This window comes from Chinchilla lanigera, unplaced genomic scaffold (genome assembly GCF_000276665.1).
Source record: "Chinchilla lanigera isolate Chin_1 unplaced genomic scaffold, ChiLan1.0 scaffold00069, whole genome shotgun sequence".
Lineage (NCBI taxonomy): Eukaryota > Metazoa > Chordata > Mammalia > Rodentia > Chinchillidae > Chinchilla > Chinchilla lanigera.
The window spans coordinates 5,753,153-5,760,366 of NW_004955470.1; the positions used below are offsets into that span (position 1 = coordinate 5,753,153).

The 7,214-nt window shown below is 39.0% G+C and overlaps 1 pseudogene; it reads left to right on the forward strand.

The window, feature by feature from the left end:
- The first annotated feature begins 540 nt into the window (after positions 1-540).
- On the forward strand, positions 541-1,217 carry LOC102027839 (annotated as a pseudogene).
- Positions 1,218-7,214: the final 5,997 nt, after the last annotated feature.

The following is a 7,214-nucleotide window of genomic DNA, read 5'->3' on the forward strand; positions in this document are numbered from 1 at the left end:
AATGAATCATCAAAAAACAACTTACTGGGGCCAGGGATATAGCTCAGCTGCATAAGCACCTGCCTGGCAAGCGCAAGGTGCTGAATTCAATTCCTGGTACCCAAAAAAAAAACGAAAGAAAAAACAACTTACTACAAAAGTAAAAATCAGAACTTGAAAAACATTTAAGAGTAAAGATCTTAAATCGTAATTGTGGAGAAGGCCATTCTTTGATTAGAAAGCACTGAGGACACACGATTTGTTTATTGTTGCAAAAATGAACTGAAACTTTTCACCTAAAGATAAGAGTGTATCTGAATTGCAGGAGATCCCTATTTTTTAGTTTTGCCATGCACTGTAAAAATTAATGGAAGTAAGGACTGTGATTGTAGTGGATTGATAACTGGTGGTCAACTTATAACCCACAGCTGAACTGAGTAAGCGCGGTGCTGGGTGTGGGAGGCCCACCTGGGGATTGTTGTCAGCAGCATAAGAGGCAGAACTGGAGGAGGATAATGCTTTAATTACTAAAATGTTTGGTATCCGCCCATTTGTACTAGTTACGCCCTTGGTTCTTGCTCAATAAAAAGTGACTGAGATTGGTAATTGGGGCTGCAGTCCAAAAGGCTGTAAGCCCCTTGATCCCAGACTTTCGCCTCTCTCGTTTTTCTTGTCTCTCTTACTTTTCTTTTCATCCGCGGGCACCTCGTTCTTGGGACCTGTCACCCTGGATAGAACGACACATAATTTCAAATACATAATCCCAACTAGTGCCTAAGAAATAAAAATGGCCTTTTTACCAAGATGGCACCGAAGGCAAAGAAGGAAACTCCTGTCACTCCCAAAGCTGAAGCCAAAGCAACAGCTTTGAAGGCCAAGAAGGCAGTGCCGAAAGGCATCCACAAAAAGAAGATCCCCACATCACCCACCTTCCACTGTCCTAGGCTCCGGAGGCAGCCCATACATCCTCGAAGAGTACCCCCAGGAGAAACAAGCTTGGCCACTATGTCATCATCCAGCTCCCCTTGACCAGAGTCAGCCATGTAGAAGACAGAAGACAACAACACACTTCTGTTCATTGTGGATGTCACGGCCACCCGATCAAACAAGCTGTAAAGAAGCTCTATGACATGGATGTGGCCAAGGTTAACACCCTAAGCAGGCCTGATGGAGGGAAGGAGGCATATATTTAAATGGCCCCTGATTACGATGCTGGCAATAAAATTGGAATCATCTAAACTGAGTCAAACTGGCTAATTCTATATACACATTTTTTTCACCATAAAAAAAAAGGAAAGTGAATAAAATCCATCCTTAGTTATTTCAAACGTAGGAATAACAGTTCAGGGATGGGAATATGTAGACTTGTTAGTACTAACCCTCCAAGAAGTTCCTCTAAAGTCTTACCTGGGTACAATCAAGAATGAAGCCAGTTATGTTACATTTGGTACATAATGTTATGTATCAAATGTATGTACCATAATGTTACGTACCAGTTATGTTACATTTGGTACCCATACTGGGTACAACCACAAACTACTCCCATCATAGCCAACTTTTTTAATCCCTCCTTCCCTAATCTTTTAATTCAAGGATAAAGCCATTGGCCCCAAATGGCCTTCAAAAGATTTCTAAAACCATCCTATGTGAATAAGGCAGCCACCTGCCCATATGAGAAAGCATAATTTCTAACTGGATTATAAATAGAAGAACTTTGTTTCCAGTGATTCTTTAAAAATCAAAATTTGAAATCACAATTTTACAACACACTGTTCAATCTTCTTCCATTTTGCAAAAGATACCAAATGTTTGTTGGTCTTTCTCTGGATGACACAGAAGTCAGAGCTGGGGGAGGGAGGATGGAGCTTTAGAAGTAAAAAATAAACTTGGTAGGCCTTATTTCTTCTCTCTAGCAGGTAAATAACTCATTTTCCTCCAGAGCATGGGTAGAATCTGTAAGATTTTCTAGTACAAGCATTCTAAATCTACTTGTGTTAAATCAACAATTTATATATTCTTACAACTAAAACAATCCTTACAACACCTTTTAAGATGTCAAAAATCACTGAAACTTATGTAAAAAAAAAAAAGTTTCACCAACAGGTTCCTCCTTACTTAATGAGAACAGACAACAAAGGCTTGCTCTGCAATCAGCAGAAATACATCAGTAATTTTTATTAAGTACTTGTTACCTGAAATTTATTTAGTCTTCAGCAAATTTAAAAACATTTGTTTTCTTAAATCTTTTTTTTTTTTATTTTAAAGAGTAAAAGAAGGATAACATAATAATAGGGGGGACTTACCAAATTACAGACAAAATGGTAGGAAATTATCAGTGGTTATTGTTTTACATATTGCTATCTACAAAATAGTTTCTCAGGAAAACAAATAGACAAATAATAGTGAGTTAGAGACAAAAGAGGTAGGAGATTATCAATAGTTGTTGTACTATACTTTGGTATCTTCAAAGTGGCTTCTAAAGAAAATAAATAGAGCTATACATGAGTGACCTATTGAAAATGTTTTCTTAAATCTTAAGTGTCACATCCATTATATGCAAAACCTTTTCAAACTATTACTGATGTAGCATGACATACATGTTTTGACTTGTTTTAATGGTTTTTTAATACAATAAATGAGAAAAATTATATCATAAACAATTCACACATACATAGGTGTTTTAGTATAGCATAGTATAATATAGTAGTTAAATCTAAAAAGTCTTAGCCATAAATAATGATGAAACTGCCAGTAGTTAAGAGGAATACATTCACAAATAATGTGGTAAAACAGCAAGTTTCCAAATAGAAACCTTATTATTTTTAACAAGGCTCACAGAAGAGTGGTTATGACCTTGAGCTACAGAAGCAAATGAAACTAGGCAGAAATTCTGACTTTCTTACCTGTGTAACCCAGGCAAGGAACATCATCTCTATAAATCTGTCTCTTTATAACTATGACTACCTTATATGGCGGTTGTGAATATTAAATGGGACGCTGCACTCAGCAAAGAACCTGACACAGTAAATATTTAATAATTTAGCAATTATTATTAAATTTTGGAACATCCATAATACAGACCAACAGTATTTCAAAGTTTTTTTTTTTAAGTTTAAGGACCAAAGTTTAGGATCCTATGAAAGTTCACACCAAGAAACATAACACAGTTACTACAAAGATGTAATTCACTAAGGACAAGTGAACAAAATTAAAACTGGTATTACGTAAGAATAACTGTCACAGGCAGAATCTTAGTTTTTAAGAATTCAACTTGCACTAGCTCAAAATATCCATTTTTACAAAGTATTGTTTCTGTCCATCAATTCTTTCTTATTTCTGTAAATGCTCAAGAAAAAACATCACACTATGAAAAGAACAGAAAGATAAAGGAGTATAAAGCTGGGCTACTTAAAGCTCCAATTAAGAACAAAATTAATTTGGAGGGAAAAGTCTTAATGAAGACAGAAATTGAACACTGAAGTGTGTTCAATCTTTAGTAGATGATAAAACACCTCTTCCTTTCCAAATATAAGACTCAGACTTCAACTGGATCTTCAAGGACTTTCCTGTCTAGAGACAGGAAGCCTCCAGCAAGTCCTTTCATCACCACAATCATATCTCCAGCAGAACTTCAAAGTAAAATATATAAAAGCAAGTCTGGTGGGTGGCTGCTGAGATAATCACTCTTAGCAACTTCCACTGATCGAAGAAAACCTAACTTACACACTAAGACCGAATACAGGTCACCATTCTCAGCAGTTTATTTTTCAATTTGTTCTATACATCCACAAAACTACTTATTTTAAACAAGTGCCACAAATGTAATTGTGACAGCCAACAAAAATTCAGCCAAACAGATAACATAAAAAAACTTTTTTATCTTATGCCCAAATACAAAATCCTGTTAATAACCTGATTTCAAATAATTTTTAAGCCTGACTGAAGCACTTTACACATATTAACTCAATTATTAATCACTATAATCTTTTAAGGCAGTGGTGGCGAGCCTATGGCACATATGCCCCAGTGTGCTGTTTGTTATCACTGAAGGCTCTAAAAGACTTGCTATCACTTCTATAAGTAGCTGTCACAGTCACCTTACAGATGAACAAACTGACGCACTAAAAGTTATTAATTTACCAGGCCACAAATTTAGTAAAAGACAGAAGCCAGAATTTTGACAAGGGACACTTGTAAACCAATCAGAGATTTCTGCCCTCTAATTGGTAAGAGGAAGCAAACAAGTCTGATGGGAGAAATCAATAAATCTGTGAGCAGTATAATTTCACCCTGTAGTAAATGCTAGGGAGAAAAAGAGTAAAATCAAAATAAAGAGGCTAGCTTCTAGTTTAAGGGTTAGGGGAGGCCTCTGAGGTACTGACAGTTGAGCAACAAAGAAAAAAACATGAAGGTAAAAAGGTATGATCACTTAGAGCAATGGTGGTAACCTATGGCATGTCTGTTTTAAGACAAAAGATGTTAATGTATGAGCTTTTTTTCCCCCTACACTAAAACCTGAGTATTCGGATTTAAGTGCAGTGTTGGCACTTAGCAAAATAAGTGGGTTTTGGGTTGAGTGTGGCATCACTGTCTTACAGGAAGGGGTGGTCCAAATCAAAGAACAGCAAGGGTGTCCTCCTAAGGCAGAAAGGTCTGTTCAAGAATTCTGCATCTCAGGGCTTGGGGTATAGCTCAGTGGCATAAGCACCTGCCTGGCAAGTGCAAGGTTGTGAGTTCAATCCCTGATACTGCAAAAAACAAAAAAGAATTCTGCATCTCAGTGAGGTCAGGTAATGAAGAGTCATGAGAAGTTAGGACTTAAGGTTGTTGACAGCCACCAAATCATGCAATGACACGATCAGAGGGGGGAAGGGCTTACATTCAATTCTAAATGATCTGAGCAAGAAAATGGACATTCGTTTTTCAAAAGTTCACTCTGATTGTTATATGGGTCCAAGTTAGGAAGGAAGAGAACAGCTACTAAAGGCACTATTAAACAGTCCAAACAAGGTACTAGAACTTGGACTAGGATTAGCGCATGAGTTACAAGTAGGTAAGATGTTAAAAGAGCCTGCAACCTAATAGTCTCTTTAAAAATAGACTTTAGCGTCTCTCCCCTTCTCATACTCCCACATGTATTTGAAAAAATCAGATTTTTAATGCATGTATGCTACTGTTCAGTTGGTGTTATTACAGGAAGGGAGTAGGCCTTTTTCCATTTCTTAATGTTCTGTTTAATCTACACTGTGATTTAGGATATGCTGCACATACCCATACTTTTTTTTTTTTTTTTTTTGGTCTTTTTTCAGATAGGATCTCCCTATGCAGTTCAGGCTGGTCTCAAACTTTCCACGATCCTCCTGCCTCAGCTTCCCAAGTGCTGGGACTACAGGCATGCACCACGACGCCCGGCCCCATACGTTCTTGAGAAGCAGAAAGAACTATAAGAACCTTTAGAACTCAGGTGACAAGGGGTATCTAATGCCTCTTGCGATTAGTTTCCCTCTCATAGTTTGTTTCTAGCACATCCCGGCTCACTCTAGACAGTAAACTGCAATAAAGGGGTACACTAGGATTTACTGAGTACTGTACCCACTGTGTACCTGGGTCTCCCTCGATACCTTACATTAAGAACTAATTTAATCCTTGGCTATCCAAGATGGAAAACGATGTTTTCATGCTATGCATGGGGAAAAAAAAAAATCAGACGTTAGCAACTTGTACAAAGTCACACAGCTCAAAATTGAGAGGAAAAACTGATACCCACATCTAACTCCAAAGCTCTTATCTGTCCACTACAGCAGCTATCAAAGACCAAACTACAGTTACTTATTAACAACTGACTAAATTGTTGCTGTTGAGAACAGGGTTTCTTTAATTCTCTTATGTACAACCTGGGCTTTGAATTGCAGTTGCGGGAAAATGAAGTGGTTTGAAGTTTTTTGGAGAGGAGGTACTGAGTACAGAACCCAGGAGCACTCTACCACTAAGTTACACCCATCCTCATGTCTTTTTAAAATTTTTATTTTGAAACCGGGTCTAAGTTGCCCAGGCTGACCTGGAACTTGTGATCCTCCTGCCTCTGCCTCCCCAATAGCTGCTGTGAGTATAAGCATGTGTCACCACATTCAGCTAAAGCAGATTCAAACACATTATTCTGAAATGTTTTCTACTTGAGGATGCACAGAAATTAATCATAAAGAGTGATTCCCATCCTTAAAAAACAAAATTGCCGTACATGTTTTTCACCATAAAGTAGGGGTAAAGAGCTGGTTGGTTGCACATCCACAGTCCCAGCACTCTGGGAGGCTGAGGCAGGAAGATCACAAGTTCAAGCCCAGCACAGATACTTTAGCAAGACTCTCTCAAAATGAAAAATGAGAAAGGGCTACGGATGTAGCTGAGTGTGAAGGCCATGGATTCAATCCCCAGAACCAAAAAAGGGGGAAAAAATAGTTCCAAGACCAAAAAAACTCCAAGCGCAGTACAGACCGGCCTCAAGGGATCTACAAGAGAGAGGACAGAGATAAAAAGATAATCATCGTAACTCAAAAAAAGGGCAAATAAACAGCTTAAGCACTGAACGAGGTAGATTATAAACTGGATCCCTGGAAGGGGGACTCTAGGAAAGCTTCCAACTGTGAAGCAGAGGAACTACTATAGAAGGGAGGGAATCTGTCCTGGCAAAGCCAACGCTGAGAGAAAGAAAGCAGAGATACTAAGTTTGTAAAGTTGGTAGATGACAACCACAGGTTGAAAACATATACAACACAGGAAGAACCAAGGTTATAGTGTATCGTACCCTGAGAAGACGGCTTAAGCTCCCGGACTAGAGATGCCAGAGACCAGTCAGACACCTCGAATCAAGAGCTGTTACATAAAGTCCCCAAGTCACAATCCTTTCTGATGGCAGCCAGGCTACATTACTTTCACCCACCAAACATCTCTACTCGGGATATGGCTCGACAATATGGGCAGGTCAAAACGAAATCACACTTATCTGTAATTTTTTTAAGCAATGGGCAGTCCAGGAAGAAGTACCGCATTCACATTCCTGCCTCCCAAGCTGGGACTCGGTAGGCAATGCCCCTCTCCCGACCTTCTACACCTGGCTGAGTCATTTCAAGCGTGCCAGCGGTAAAGGGGCACTTGGAAGGGCAGCTGGGGAGAGGTCGCTATCCGACCCGGACTGCAGGGTTCCGCGGGGTGGGAAAAGAGGGACTGCGGTGGAGGGG